Source organism: Podarcis tiliguerta, assembly GCF_965153285.1.
Source record: "Podarcis tiliguerta genome assembly, chromosome: 7".
In the NCBI taxonomy this organism is placed as follows: Eukaryota; Metazoa; Chordata; class Lepidosauria; order Squamata; family Lacertidae; genus Podarcis; species Podarcis tiliguerta.
In genome coordinates this window covers 52725837-52740708 of record NC_139540.1, presented here as the reverse complement: position 1 = coordinate 52740708, position 14872 = coordinate 52725837, and positions in this window count along the sequence as shown.

Genomic DNA, 14872 nt, shown 5'->3' with positions numbered 1-14872 from the left:
ACATATGTGGATCTCCCAGGAGCACTTGACTAGCCAAAGTTGGAAGCCCTTGCATGTTTCATGTTTTAATTTGGTAAAACTATTATTCTCTTAAACCACTTTACAGTGGTACCTCGGGTTAAGTACTTAATTTGTTCCAGAGGTCCGTACTTAACCTGAAACAGTTCTTAACCTGAAGGGCCACTTTAGCTAATGGGGCCTCCTGCTGCTGCTGCGCCGCCGGAGCACAATTTCTGTTCTCATCCTGAAGCAAAGTTCTTAACCTGAAGCAATATTTCTGGGTTAGCGGAGTCTGTAACCTGAAGCGTATGTAACCTGAGGTACCACTGTATAGTGAATGCGACTTACAAGTCATATTCCTCCCCACACCCCTAATCATGAGCAGTGCTACTCTTGGTTCCAAATTTCATCTATCCTGCGTTGTCTAGCCTCATTATAAATTTGGCACCCAATGCCACCCCCAAGGACATTTTGGCTTGCAACATCAGAGTCACTGATCAGATGCCAGAGGTCATTATCTTCTGGAAGTGCTGCAAGATTTCCTGGTCTGAGCTGATCAAGGTTGAATTGGTGTGTGGGGTGTGTGTGTGTGACACCGAATCTGCGTCCCTGTCATGAGACTGAGAAGATAACTGTCTCAAGACAAACTGAGTGCCATCGTGTGATTAAAATGGTTGGCTGTTTTTTTCATAATGTGCTGTGTGGAAAGTACAATTTGGATACTTTGCCTCAGTTGCCGACATATTGGTATAATCATTAAAGAGAGGAGGTGAACTTTCTTTTGATGGGAATGAAAATCAAGTGCAGTATATTTTTTTAAGGTGTACACCTGACTAAAGTAAGTTATGACTCTGGGACTACTCTAGTATAGTATTTGGAATATCTGACTAGGACTATTCTTGTTGTTGTTGCTATTATTATTATTGTTATTATTATTATTATTATTATTATTTGTATACTGCCCTATTCTGGTAGATCTCAGGGTGGTATACAACATAAAAATACATAATAAAAACATACATAAACATACATAATAAAAACAGGGGGGGGGAAACCCCACCTCTCCCACAAGCACATTTGAATGGATAAAGGATATTAGTTAGCAAAAGGCCTGGTTAAACAGGAATGTTTGCGACTGGTGCCTAAAGGTGTATAATAAAGATGCTAGCCGAACCTCCCTGGGGAGAGCATTCCACAAATGGGGAGCTACTGCAGAAAAGGCTCCTTCTTTTGCCATCCTCTTGGCCTCTCATGGAGGAGGCACATGAAGAAGGGCCTCAGATGATGATCTCAGGGTCTGGGTAGATTCATATGGAGAGTGGCAATCCTTGAGGTATTGTGGTCCTGAGCTGTTTAAGGCTTTATAGGTCAAGGCCAGCACTTTGAATTGCGCCCAGAAACTAATTGGCAGCCAGTGCAATTGGGCCAGGATTGATGAATTATGCTCAAGCCATCTTGCCCCTGTGAGCAACCTGGTTGCCAAATTCTGCACCAGCTTAAGTTTCTGAACCATCTTCAGAGGCAGCCCTATGTATAAAGCATTTCAGTAATCTAACTTGGAGGTTACCAGAGCATAGACATAGCACTATGCACCATTTGGATGGGTGAAAGGAGTGTGTGAGTGTTTCGGCAATGACCACATTCCCTGATACAGGGTGGGGAACCTTTTGAAGCCTGAGAAGCGGATTTATACTCTGGTGACCTTCTGAAGGCCAAAGGGGCTGGGACCAGAAGGCAGGATCAAAAGGAGTGGGGCTACTGGGGAAGAAAAAAGTATATTATTATTATTATTATTATTAGTCTTCCCCAGTCTACAAGTTCCCCCATTAGGACAAAGGTAAATATTATTTAGTAAGATTTCTTATTATACAGAATGAAAGGAAATTGATGACTCATTAATCAAAGAATATGGTCTGCTGTGAAAACGGTATTTCTGCCCAGCTGCAGTTATTTTGAAGACAACTTAACAACAATAAATCAATACTTATGGCTGATTGGCCATAAAGCATTTAAAGGAAGGCAGACATTACAGACCTATCAACCACAGCAAGAGAAAACCCACTGGTCCAGAAGGCTACTTTTCAAAGAATTAATTTTCATCTTGACTGAAAAAGCATGGCCCTGCCAGAATACAGTACAGGGAGAATAATTTTTTTTGGCTGGGTCTGCATGTGAATGGAGCATGAAGAATCATATCTTCCTTTAAGGCATCAGAGATATTTAAACATCACAGACTGGTTTAACCCAAGCATATTCTGCACAGAAGTTTGCCTTTCCATTACAGGTAGCAACATTAATTTCTACTAACCGTCCAAGGTCCATTTTTAAGAATGTAGGGTAGTAGATTAGAGTACTGTATAGTAGAATTGAAGGTTCTTTAAAATAATTAAGGCTGGAGTCCAGACCATGGCTATGGGCTTATAATTCCCATTAATGTTATTGAAACTTAAGTGTGTGTGCTGCCTAGGGTGGTATTAATTAGTTGGAATTCTAATATAACAATGTCTTCATCAAAAGTGAAAGATGCAAAACTAAGGAGAGGCAAAGCATTTTCTTTCACCAGTCTCAGACTGCAAGTAAAAAGTTGTATTTTGAATGCTTCTGTGTGTAAACATAACAGAGGTGGATTTAGGAAATTGCGATTGGTTCACCTACACTGGGTGCTGCCCTGAGAGGGTGCCACAGAGGGTGCTACAACAATGATGAACAATGGAAGGCAACAGGCCGGGAGGAGGGAGGGGGATTGGGATGGCACGGGGTGCCACTGAAATTTTAAATCCCAAAATCCAGCACTGAGCATAACACATATACCAATGACAACAATTCCTCATTCACAGAAAACCAGGCAAAGGCTAGATGATGAATCCCTCTCCCTGATATGTGGGGTCCCCCCCCCATTTTGATGTGAAGCAACATTCAAAGATGTGATCACTTGCAGTATGGTACCATCGTAAGAGATTAATGACATATAAATCATCTCTGTGTGTATTCAACCCTAGCTAAATAGAAGGAACTCTAAAAAGTACACCTGTTATGAAAGAAAGAAAAATCTACCCTAAAATTCTATGATTCTATAATCTTGGACAAACAAAGGCAAAAGTATTGTATACCTTTCACAATGTTCTGGCTCCATTTTTTTCCTCTTTTCCTATGACAGAGTGTTTCAGAAAATGCAAACTTGTTTTGTTCTGCTGAGCCATTGTCCCCACGCCCCTTGCCTCGTTCATTCAGCTTCCAAGTTGTTACATTAAAATGCCCAACTATTTGTTTATTGGTTCTTTACAGACTGCCCTAATTATTTATAACCCATTTATAAAAATAAAATGGTGATTGTTTTGTATTAAAATAGATTATTCTTAGCTAGGGTTCTTGCCAGAGTCTGGGAACATTATGCAAACTGATGGTCAGCCTAGAAGCTGGTGTGATGAATGATTTCATGGAATAATTGATAATGCATCAATTGGCAGGCCAGTCCTTTAAAACTGCTCACACATGTCCTCCTTATGCCAGGGTTTGCACTGTCAATGAACACCAAGTCAATGAAGAGAGGCAAAGAGGAAAGAGCTATGTGAAATCTATATATTTGAGCACTGGCGGAGGAAGAGGAGTGCGGGGGGAGCACACCGCCCCTGGCAGCACGATCCCGGTGGTGTACCATCGCGGCTGCCCCCTGCTCGCACTGGGTGCCACGCCCCCAGTATGCGTGCCACACCCCTGCGAGTGATTTGTCACACCCCCGGTACGTGTGCCAGCCCTGCCCCTGCCTGCTCTCTGCCCCCCCCCCCCCAGTGCTGGAGCATGAAGCTCTGCCACTGTATTTGAATAATTCTGTGCAAGGCAAATAAAGTTTGCTCTCCCCAGTGCCTTCACTATACAGCTTTAGGCGCTCGGCAAAAACCAGGCCTTTGCCTGACTTGATCTACATCCTATACCCTTTTTAAAATGCTGGCTCTTTTTTGGGAGGGTTTATTGGGTTGTTGTTTTTGTTTTGATTTTATGTATTTGATATTTTATGTGAACTGCCCTGAGACCTTTGGGTATAAGACGGTATAGAAACTAAGTAAGTAAGTAAATACCGTAATACCCCGCCCATCACTCTGGGTGAATCCCAACATTAAAAACACGATAAAACATAAAACATTAAAAACTTCCCTAAACAGGGCTGCCTTCAGATGTCTTTTAAAAGTCAGATAGTTGTATATTTCTTTGACATCTGATGGGAGGGCGTTCCACAGGGTGGGCACCACTACGGAGAAGGCCCTCTGTCTGGCTCCTTGTAACCTCACTTCTCACAGTGAGGGAATCGGCCAGAAGGCCCTTGGAGGTGGACCTCAGTGTCTGGGCTGAACAATGGGGGTGGAGATGCTCCTTCAGGTATACTAGGCCGAGGTCGTTGGCTTAGCATGTTGGACTAGATGGATGCTGAATGCAAATGAAGTTCTTACGTTGGCATAGAGAGCACTGCCAATCTCTCTTAGGACTACTATGAAACTTTCAGCAAATTTATTTTGTGGGGTGGGGTTATGCTAAATGAGAATACATGCAAACAACATCTTCTGAAACAGCATGGACTAGGTGTGCATAAGTTCCAGAAACAGACAGTATGTTTTCATCTCCCCCCCTCCCCAGGCTGCCACCCTGAGCACACTTAATAAGAAATGGATCCCACTGAGCACATTGGGACATCCTGCAGAGTTAAAACAGATTGGGCTGGGCTGCAGATCTCTCTTTTATAAAGATAGCATATTTCCAGTACTTAACAATTTATAACTGTAACATTAGTAATTAGCCACCGAAGCAAATTGTAATTAAATGTTGAAGGTTTGGTTTTATTACTGCTAATGACAGAGAACCATATTTAATAATTGTGAGCTATTTGAGGGATGGTGTTTTGCAATTAGGGGGGGGGGGCAGCGGGAAATAGTGTTTGTTTACCATGAAGTAAGCAAACTATCAAATGACTAGATTTGCATTAACTCTTTCAAGGCGCATCCAACCAATTTATCCATTTATCTAACCATTGTTCCTAAAACTGAACTGTTGCTCCAAAGGGGGGAAACAAAGTTGATGGGTGTAATCTTCAAGGAATTTTTTACTGGAATGGCCAGTCACACATTAAAGACCTAGTATGAGTCCTTGGCAGTCCAGTACCTGCATTTGCTGTTTTCATGAGATCTCTGTTGAAGTGATGCTGTATGAAGTATCAGCAAAGGTAGTCCACACACAGCATTCCTCCATTCCATTCCTTTTTTCTTTACTTTATTGCGGCTGTTTCCAATGTAGCCACTTCCATCCTCACTTACCATTGGCCATGCTGGATGGGGCTGATGGGAGTTGGAGTCCAACAATATTTAGAAGGCACCACATTGGCTAGGTAAAGGTACCCCTGCCCGTACGGGCCAGTCTTGCCAGACTCTAGGGTTGTGTGCTCATCTCACTCTATAGGCCGGGAGCCAGCGCTGTCAGCAGACACTTCCGGGTCACGTGGCCAGCGTGACAAGCTGCATCTGGCGAGCCAGCGCAGCACACGGAACGCTGTTTACCTTCCCACTGGTAAGCGGTCCCTATTTATCTACTTGCACCCGGGGGTGCTTTCGAACTGCTAGGTTGGCAGGCGCTGGGACCGAACAACCATCCCACCACATTGGCTACTCTTGACCTATTAGAAACCACACATGTAACACAATATGTAACACATCGGATGTGTTTGGCCTTACATATGTTGTTGAATTACTATTCCCATCATCCCTGGCCATTGGCCATGCTTCCTGGGTATGATGGGAGTTCAGCAACACCTGGAAGGTGAAAGGTCCACTGTTGTAAGTTGGGATTTCAGTGACTGAATTCTAGCCCTAGCTTCTCTACATCCAGCAATGGTGGATTCAGCAACATCCAGGAATGGTACATCCAGGAATGGTGATACAAACCATTTGTTAGACAAGTGTACATAGATCCCTGTGCACAGTGGCACATGCTCAACCCTATGTGATGTGGAGAGACCATTCCATCAGAGGTATATTTCATTCAACCCTATTTTTCTGGTAAGGATGTTTTCTTTCTGATTTGGGAAGCTGTAAACTCCCCAGATCACAAGACATGTTAAAAAAAAAGAGAGAGTGTGTTTCTGCAGATACAAAGTTGATGACTGCCTGTAGAAATGTGACTTTCCAATATCGCAGGATACTGCAGTCATTGCTGTTTTCATTTGGCTTTTAGCCTAATGGTGACAGCAAACAAGATGTTTATAGAAGGTCCAACAAAAGGCGAACATGCTCCATGGACTTTGTGTACTATATAACAGTTTTGCCAGACATTTAGAATAAAAAAGGAGGATTGGCTGTCACATACTGCATCTTCCAGAAGAGAAATAATTACATTTGAGAAGAAAGGTTAGCCTTCTAAGTTTAGAAAAAATTGTTGACATGTATTACAGGGGGAGTGGAGTTCTCTCATTGCCTCCTACATGAAATAGTTTTGGACAAAGAACAAATATGGAGTGAAAATCTAAATAAGGAGTTCGGGAAGTGTACATCTTAAGAGGTTTTGTTGCCATGGCAATGTTTTTTCCCATTGCAGTTAACAGGAACCAGAGTCAGGATGACCAAAACAATTCTTACACCCCTGGAGTGAGGACAGTTTGTTAGTCAAATATAATTTTTGTTGTTGTGTTATATAGAGGAAGTGTTACACACACACACACACACACACACACACACACACCTTATTTTAGAAATGAAAATGAAATAATTTATTTGCCAGATCACAGAATAACAGGACTACATGGCTCGGAACTTGATTACCAAGAGGACTCTGGTGTATAGATGAGCCATTGGTGCCTTTTTTAAAAATAAGACACTTTGTACCATGGCTATTTCTCTCCAGGAATAGTCAAAGCTTCTGATTGTGTGCTATGATCAAAGGCAGCCTAAGTCACTGAGGCCACATGATGAAGATGGATCAAAAGGTATCCCCAAACTATACCCCTGCTCCTTCAGGGGGAAGGTTGTACAAAGCAAAGAATCATAAACCCCCAGAGCCTGTCTTGTTTGAATTCACTCTCAGTTTTATCAAATCCAGCCTCACTAATTTATTCAGTAACTATGCATATGATCACATTCATGTCTCTTTATATATTTCAGGAGTAGCCAGTTGTCTTAATGGACCACTGCATAGTCTGCATGGTTAAGTGGTCTCTACTACAGGTTATTTTTCTACTACAGGTTGATAGGATACAAACTTACAATGATTACTAATGCCTTTTATTCATTCTTTCCCCAAGGTCAGTTGTTCATGCTGTTATATCTTCTGCTATTCCTGTTTAGCTTGTTATTTCTAGGAAGACTGCTTTTCCCCTTTGGTAGCTGAGTCTTTCTAATACTTAACTTGTATCGTGGCTATTTCCTGACATGGCTCCCATTCAAAATCCTTTTGCTGCAGGTCCCTGTAAAATGCTATATTGATTTTTAAAGTTCTCTGCTTATTTTCAAAGGGCAGAAAGGTTGTAGTGCTTCACCAGTGTTTTCTCTCTTGTAATTCCCTTGCCATTACGAATGTGAATCATCAGGTTACTCATTTTGTTTCAAGTTCTTTTGAGACTGAGTCACAGAAAATTTTGTAATTATGTCCTTCTGAAGCATTGTGAGACTCTTCCCCACTGCCCACTCCTGTCAACGTTTAACAAAAGGGTTGAACAAATGCACCTTTAATGTGGCATCTAATTGCACTTCATTAAATGGCTTCTTCAGAGTTTGCTATATACGGTAGCATCTTTGTACTGCGCAGTCTACATCTGTGCTGCCATATAAAAATTCATATAACAAGGAAAAAACAAAAACAATATTCAACATACCAGTAGGCAAAAGAACCTCCACTCTGTGCCCCCGATCTCTGTATCAGGTCGTGGGGTGGGTTTCTCTGTCTGGCACACACACAGCATGCAAAAGAAAAACCTACGGTTATAAAAAAAGTTTTATCTAATATTTATTCTTATATGCTGAATACGTGGGTATTCTGTGAGTGATGGTTGCTTCCCCCCTTTGTTTGCAACTTGTTGTTGCTGAAGCATATTATTGGCTGAAAAAGTGAAGAGGCAACTTATTTTCAGATCTGCCGAAGACTTAGAAAGCTCTCTGATGTCAAAAGAACGTTAGCAGTTTGGTGAAGCTGCCATGACACAAATACCCCATTAGATATCTCCAGGCCTGGCAGCAAAACTTGACATTCTTGCTCAGCTGCCTTGCACTCCAGCAGGTCTCACTGTTGATGGTTTCCTTTATTCTTGCTTTAATATCTTGCAATGTGTTTTCCAGCCTTTAACTGGGATGCATTTATTACATCCTTTTTTTGCCTGACCACCAGCTTCCCCCTCTTCTTTTCCTGTTGATGTGAGTCATCTGCAAGCAGGGTGTCTAATATAAGCTCCTGGCCTTCGAGGACCACACATTCCATTTCACTTAATTATTCATTTGAATGTATGAGATGAATGCATCAAAGCAGCAGGGCGCAGAATGGTACCAAAAAATACAATGTTGGCACACTGAGAAAATATGTTCTCTGACTTGTTGTCGCACGCTGTTTTTGTACAAACCCAGGAGAAAAGCCAAATGCATAAAACCTGGGTTAGACTGGAAAACATTTTAAATTGCTACCTTAATGGCTTATATACAGATATATAAACTAATGGGTGTGCAGAGTTGTCATTTCTACACAAAGCTCAGGAAAATAATTGCAATTGCCTGTAACTAGCCCCCAAGGAACATTCTGGATTATTATCATACTTAGAAGAAAAAGGAAGAAGTCCTAGCAGAAGAGTAATCAGTTGTGACACTTAAATAGAACTTAATGAGTCTACAGTGAATCAGGTTTTTTTCAAATAAAAAATGAAATACAATGGAAATGTTGGAAATGTTTACTTTCAGAAATGTTTCTAGTTCAAAGCTATCTCTACATTGTAGGGAGTACAGGACCCAACAACTGGATTTACCCTCCATTGCTCATTGAACTCCTAATTGGGAACCACTGCTCTAGGAAGTTGAGGTTTCCCACAAGCCTCTATTGCTTGGAAACACATAAAATTGTATGCTGACTAATGTAGAGATTGTCATGGCCGGAAATTTTTCTGTCACTCTGTATGTGATTTTTTTAAAAAAAACATTTTCTTTAAAAAACAAAACAAAACAGTTAATTTGACAATTCTGCAGTCTTGTGTCCTTTTAACTATGCTTTTAGAAATAACTTTCAGTAGCGAAGTTATGGATGAAATTTCAGAACTTGTTGCCCATTTGTTGTCAAAGTACTTCAAAAGCTGAGGCAGATATGCTAATGAAGTAATTAGGTGAGATTTCAGTTTTGTTATACAGTGTTGACCTATCATTGAAGGGAAACTTTAGTATTATTCTTGTTATTATTGATTAATCTTAAATTATAAAATGTTATCATTTTTGCGTGTGGTGACGAGTCAGTAGGACAAATGGAAATGCTGGGGATACATAATTTTGCTTTGACCTAGCTTGAAAGAGGCAAAGGCCAGAAAGGACTTCTAATATTGCCACATCATATTTACCATATACGTACCCCCCCCCCCACATTAGGATATGGGAAACTCTCCTGAAAAGCTGCTAAACTATTAAACATCTTTCTTCTTCAGTATGTCACACAGATTTCACAGGAGTTGGAACCTCCAAATTTCCCGTAATATTTCCTTGAGACAAACCTTTTTAACAACTTAAGAATGGGTGGATACCTCTGTTTTTGTTATATTTTAAAACTTTTTTTTTTTTAAAAAAAAAAAACTTACTTACTGAAACTCATTTTGATCTCATTCATGCTTTCCCACAAAATTTCATCTTAGGTGGAATTTCTATCTTGTTGGAACTGTCAATAATTTGCTTTGATTTAGCTTGTGAAAAGCAGGGTATCTGTGTCTCTCCAGATGTTACTGGACTACAATTCCCAATATTCCTTATCACTGGCCATGGTGAAAGGGCCTGATGGAATCTGGGGTCTATTAATATCTTGAGCACCACAGTTTTCCCCAAATCTGATCTAGATTCTTATGCAGCCCCTTTCCTTCTTCCTATATACATAAAAAGTAAAGCTGTTGTCAGGCTGGAGTTCAATAATGCCAATTCCAGCATGCTTACAGAATGGGAGAGAGGCAGACAGGTGAGTGAGCAAGCAGAATGGGTGACAGGCAGCCCAGGTGACCTGTAATGAAGCAGGGAGGACAAACCTCTTTCTGAAGTGCCTCCCCTCTGCATTAAAGGTGGCAGCAGCAAGGTTTAATGGAGGCGATGAGACGCTTCAGAGAGTGATTTGCCAAACTGCTCTCTGAAGTGCCTCTCACCTTTAGAAGGAGTTGGGAGTTGGGGCCTTCTGTGAGAGAAATGAGAGGGGTGGGATGTGAGGGGAAGGGGAAGGAGAAGGGCAAGCTGTGGGAGGTGGGGAGGCCTGGGAGTGCTGTGGAGATAGTTGAGGGTTGGGTGAGGAGTAAAGAGAGAAAAGATGTAAAAGAAGGAGGGGTTGACCAGGGGTGAAGGAATGGTATTGGCAGAAGTGTTGGTGTGTAGACACAGTTGGCAATAGAAGTGTGTGTGTGTGGAGGGGGGAGCCCCTCTTCTGTAACAAACAAACAAACAAACAAACAACAAACAAAGTAAACTACCTACATTCATACTTAATTTATTTAATAAAATCTTATACCAGAGAGAAGAAAGGCCATGGTGCATCTGCAGCAGCACAACCGTACGCCTTCATCTGCTCCCAGATGTAAACAACCTGTTTTAATACATCATTTTTAAAATTAATTAATTTATTAAATTTGTATACCACCCTTCATCCGTAGCTCTCAGAGCTGTTCACAACATAAATACACAAGATAAAAATGCCTGCAGATTAGTTAGTAGGCAAGCAAAATTAGGCAGTGTGGGAATGATTAGGCAAGTACTCAAACATTTGCTTATTAATTTAAACCAATTATCTGTTGCTTCTGCTACACACAAAGTGGCTTACATAAAACGTAAGAAATGTCCCAAGCAATTTGAATTATACAAACAAAATTCATTTACACTAACAACATGATAAAGAAATAAAACCATAACAGTGTATAAAACAACCACTGGCAAATGCTATCCAGAAAAAAAAGGGTTTATATATTCCTTCTGGAAGGCAGGGAGGGAAGAATAACTAATATTGCTTAATTGCATTCACATTCAGATATATCTCCATTTAAAGGCTTTGTTGCTTTGCTGCTTTCATCATCTGGAAAGAGCATGCAATAAAGACTTCCATTGATAATTGTCTCTGCTTTGTATGCATTCTGTTCAAAGAGTTGTAACATAGCCTGCTTTGATACTGGAAGAAATGAGAATACATTTTCATGATCAAAGAGCAGTGCACATTTCCCTCCTCTAAATCATCATCTTCCTCCTCATCATCTCAAGGTGCCATGCATCGTTTCCCCTCCACCCCTTTATTCTCAGAGCAGTTTGATGAGGCTTTTGCTGTTCGTGACTGAGTTTAGGGGTGGATAAATCAGTCTATATCCACTTAATGTGATGTTCACTCATAAGGCTGTTGCATCAAAATTTCTAAATTAATCTGCCAAAAAAGTCAGCTAGGAAATTTGCATGCAAACATGTGCTTACATTTTTTAAAAAATGTATTTTCTCTCAAAACTTTCAAGTCAGTTCACAGTGGAATTAGGAATGAATGAATTCCTGAAGCATCCTTTGCTGAACGGAAATTTGAACATTGGTCTCTGCTGTCCTAGTTTTGCATTTGACCACTTAAATTACATCACATGAGAAGGAAAATGTCTGCTACCCCTACTTTGAAATAGTCCATTTTCATGTTTGTCCTCTCCTGGCTTGTCTGACTGAAACAAGCCCATCCCATTTCATAGACCTGCTATGCATAATAATGGAAGAATTGCTATTTTAAAGGCTTTGCATACTCAATGCACATCTCTTTGGTGAAGACTTGTGCTGAGCTAGATTGACCGATGGTCCAATCTGGATTATGGGAGTCTCCTTCCTGTGTTCTGTTAGTTGATGCTATAAAGTTACTTGAAGTTGTTTTGTCCTGTAGCTAAATTTATTTTAATGTGGTATTGGGTTGGTATAATGTGTTTGATTCACTTTTATTATATGTAATAGTGAGAACTATTAACAGTAGACCATCCTTGAGCCAAATCTCCATTTCGTCTCATACTAAAAAACTGGTGCCCAATTGGCATTCTAGGAATCTCATGCCTTGTCTTAAATAAATGCGCACTCCTAGGGAGAGCCAGCGTGATGTAGTGGTTAAGAGCGGTAGACTCGTAATCTGGTGAACCGGGTTCGCATCCCCGCTCCTCCACATGCAGCTGCTGGGTGATCTTGGGCTAGTCACACTTCTTTGAAGTCTCTCAGCCCCACTCACCTCACAGAGTGTTTGTTGTGGAGAAGGAAGGGAAAGGAGATTGTCAGCTGCTTTGAGACTCCTTAGGGTAGTGATAAAGTGGGATATCAAATCCAAACTCCTTCTCCTCTTCTTCTTCTAGGGTCTCATGGTTACTTACAGAACAGACTTTGAAAATGTGCAGGTAAATATGTGGATAGCATTTTCAGGGGATAGCAGGCAGAGTTTTCACTAACTAGGAAGTGGAGCATCACACACAACTGCTATTGCAGTTTTCCCTTAGCGCCCTTTTTACAAAGGCACCATTGACCACTTCCAAAGTGTTGCTCTTGTGCAAGTAGGATTCAGTTGCAAACTGGCTAATTCAGATTGTGCAATTTAACTGGATTTGGCACCCTTGTGCTAAAAACTTTCTCCCCCCCCCTTTCAGTCCTTTTGCAGTAAGGAAAATGATGGGGAAATGCACTGAAGTGTGAGATTTTTAAATTTATTTTTAATGTATAATCAGCCTGTAAGCAAATCAGAATACATGTATAAGCTCCCCATAAACCTCATATAATCAGGATAAAGGCTCAATATACAGGTCATCTCTGGAAGAGACCTTTGTTCCGTTCTTCAGTTTGCATTTCAAGCTGCTTCCAAATGCTGGTTAGTTAAAGAGGAAAGTTAAACAGAGAGTAATAGTTTAAAAGATGGAGTCTTGTTTAGACTCAGAAGCACAACCAGAGTATATTTTCCATTTTATCCTTGAACAGTACATTGAAGCCTTCCCTGAAGGATCACAAATCTATTTTGGTCATTTATTTACTTTCTGCATGCCTTCAAAGAGGCCTCAAGACCATTTACAACAAGACCATTGGCTAATAACTGAATATCTCAGAACTCATGATCTTAAAATAATGTAGAAAAACAAAACTTTAAGAAGAAAGACAAGGGTGGTATTTGACTATATTTAATTCAGAGTAGAGTCATTGAACTGTGACTAAGGGGGCAGTCCTATGGCAAGCTCTGCCAGGATGAGTGGCTTAGGATCGTAATGGACCTCTGGAGGGTTCTGGTTCCTGGCCTTCAGGCATTAAGTTCCCAACTCTGACTTAGCCAAAGATATGCTGGTCTAACGTGCTGAGGCAGAGTTCAGAGGGCAGTCTAATTCACTGAAAAGGGCCATTCTAGAGACGTGGCAGGGACTGGACCCGGGCAGGGGGAACTGAAGCTGGATCCTAACTCAGTTCAACTTAGTCATGTGATCTGGAAAAAGTGGTAGTGTAAGCCTAACTCTATTTTCAAGATTTGTTTCCCCTTTGACAGGTTTGGGCTTCTCAGCAGGCAGTATGTTTGCTCCTTAGTGGGGTTTGGATCTGGTGTAACTTTATGCCGTCTTAATTTATGCCAGCTTCTTGTGTATAGGATTGCTCCCTAAATCAGATCCATTAATTTTAATGGGTCTAGTCTAGTCTGAGTAAAACTTAGTTGCATATCAGCCAGTGTACTAATATAAATACAGCAGCCAAAGCAGCACTTTATATATTTAAAAAATCTTCACCCACCCTTTACCTCTGCAAATTTTGCCATAATCAAAATGTACTTTCTCTCTTCCTAAGAACCACATGCAAATTTTACTTACTCTTTCACTATAACTGAGTAAGTCTACTAATTTGCCTGTACCACTCAATGTTTATACAGTATCAGCCCTCAGCATCACACAGCTTCAGTCCATGCCATTTGTAGGATGAGTTTAATAATACGTTTCATATAAAATGCAATAAAGATGAGCAATAAAAAATATACCACAATGGGAGAAGTGAGGATAGGGTTGGGGATGGGGGATAATGCAGTTAGCATTAAGAGAAAGTGTTCATGTATGCCTATAGCAGATCTACATTTCCCCCTTGCAATGTGTTTTCGGTATATTGCCTATGTTAAGTTCTTTGGTGCTGGGAGTTGTCCAAATGTTAATAAAGTTAGATGACAAAGATCAATCTGTCCCATAGCTGTCAACGTTTCCCTTTTTTAAAGGGGAAATTCCCTTATTCCGAATAGGATTCCTCGCAAGAAAAGTTGACAGCTATGATCTGTCCATGATAAGATATGCTTCAGCTTGACCACTATATATATATATATATATATATATATATATGCCGGTTTTGGTGTCCTCGGGTGTCTTCCCGTGTAAAAGTTGGGGTGTCTAGGCGACGTTTCGACGAGGTCTCACTCGTCATCTTCAGGCTGGTGCTTTCGGCTTTTCGACACACAAGTGCCCATTAATGAAGCCTTGACAGCCATTCAAAACAAATACAATCCCCCCGAATACATCTTGGACCTGACCAACCACTGCCTAACCAACACGTACTTCATCCACAATGGACAAAGATACAAACAGATAGAAGGAGCACCTATGGGATCACCCCTCTCACCGGTCATCGCTAACCTGTACATGGAACACTTTGAAACCAATGCTTTAGACAAGTCAGAA